The sequence below is a fragment of the Cupressus sempervirens genome, chromosome 10 (genome assembly GCF_028749045.1).
Source record: "Cupressus sempervirens isolate cs-2001-9-10 chromosome 10, ASM2874904v1, whole genome shotgun sequence".
NCBI lineage: Eukaryota > Viridiplantae > Streptophyta > Pinopsida > Cupressales > Cupressaceae > Cupressus > Cupressus sempervirens.
Genome location: NC_143127.1, coordinates 126,514,990 through 126,516,880, shown reverse-complemented (window position 1 = coordinate 126,516,880; position 1,891 = coordinate 126,514,990). Strand labels below are relative to the sequence as shown.

The 1,891-nt window shown below is 39.7% G+C and overlaps 1 pseudogene; it reads left to right on the top strand.

Moving 5' to 3' along the window:
- The first annotated feature begins 713 nt into the window (after positions 1-713).
- LOC149532945 (non-specific lipid-transfer protein pseudogene) lies at positions 714-1,073 on the top strand (annotated as a pseudogene).
- Positions 1,074-1,891: the final 818 nt, after the last annotated feature.

The following is a 1,891-nucleotide window of genomic DNA, read 5'->3' as shown; positions in this document are numbered from 1 at the left end:
CAGTCTGTGAGTTCTACATAGAGCTCAGTAAATGAGGGAAAGCCAAAAGGTTAGCTTTTAAGCTCTTCACTCACCTACATAGCTTCACCAAAAATATTGGCAGATTTTGACATACGAATGAGGAATTGTAGGTGTGCCAAATTAGCCCATGTGACTACTGAATCATTTCCCCTATGTTTTCTTGAAAATATTTTTGAAATGAATCCCCATGCATCTATGTGCCCGAAAAAAAACTGTAAACGTGGGTCAAAGCTGAAAGAAAGACTATGTAAGTGAGTGAAGAGCTTAAAAGCTGGTCATACATCACCAGTTATCCTTTGGACATGATCACTTTATTTCCTCAAATCGGCTAAATTTATTATGGAAATCAAGAATTTCTGTTGCTCGTCATATCAACTAGACACAAGTACTGATGTAGTATGTTACGATTCCCTGTAAAATAGCAATCACTATGCTCAGAGGTATGATTAAAGCAGTCAGCGACCTGGCATCACGATTTGAAGACATTGAAAACCAACTCTCCTAATCCTCATAAGAAAAGACAGTGACTGTAAACTAAACCTCACAAACACAAAATCTTTGCATTTAATGCTACTGCTCCTTTTTGCATTGATGGCATCTGTCTTTAGTCTCTCTCTCCATCTATAAATACTCTAATCCTTAACTCCAATTCTCAGACAGCTGAACTTACAAGTGATTTGTGGAGAGTAAGGATGGCAAGAGAAATGAAAAGCGTGAGGGAATTCGTGTACGTTGTGCTTGCAGTGATGGCGATGATTACCGCAGGGGCATACGCCGCTATATCGTGCATGGCAGTGGATTCAGATATAATGCAATGCACTGCCTTTGTTTCTGGGGCCAACGCCGAGCCTGCAAAGGCGTGCTGCGACGGCATAAAGAGTCTCAACTCCGCTGCCAAGACAACTGAGGACAGAAAGGCGGCGTGCAAGTGCATAAAGACGTTAATAGGCCGGGGAGCTCCCATTAACTACACCAGAGCCGCCCAGTTGCCCCAGCGCTGCGGCGTAGACATCGGCATTCCCATCACTCCCTCCGTCGACTGCAGCAAGTAAGTCGCAAAACCCTCTTCTTTTTCTCTGTTGCTCTTTAAACTCTTTACTGTGATGTCTCACCATTAAGATATGTTTTGATGAACAGGATCACCTAAGCTGCTTGATTCCTGCCCATGATGGAGCCACCAAGAGTGTTCCAGCTTATATAGTTGCTGGATGATTTAGTTTGCTATGCTTTATGCTGTTTAAATAACGCGTCTGTATCGCACTAACAAGTGCTTCTACTTCCATAAAGAGACGATAATAAGAAATGTATTATCCTTCAGCGACAAGGAAAGCCAAAAACTGTTTCACTGATATCGACATTTCAATTATACGACTGCTGTTGTTTTGCTGGATATGAGATGTTTTATAAGATAGAAGTTTAATAAGATAGAAGTTTAATGACATCTAAAGGGCCGGAAAATGTTGATTACTATATACATATTGCGATAACAATTTCGTTGATGTTATGCAACTGACAATGTGTCGTTTTTTAGATTGTGGCTTAAAACATCTCCAAACATCGTCTTTACCCCACTTTCTAAGTTTTAATTTATTTATTGGAAAAATCAAAATAATACAAGAAGAAGGCAGCAAACGGCTGCCATGTAAAAGCAATGCCTAATTAGAATTTATCATGGCTGCTACAGCCAAAATAACAGAGCTATAGGCTTTACAATGTTTGCTCGTCTTTACAATAGTAATAAAACAGAAATACAATAAACATGGGTCAAAGCTGAAAGAAAGACTCTATACCATGATGTATGACCACTTTCCTTTTAATAAGCAGTTTTTCAAAATCTACCTGTAAGTTCTTCTTAGCCTCACTCTGTAGT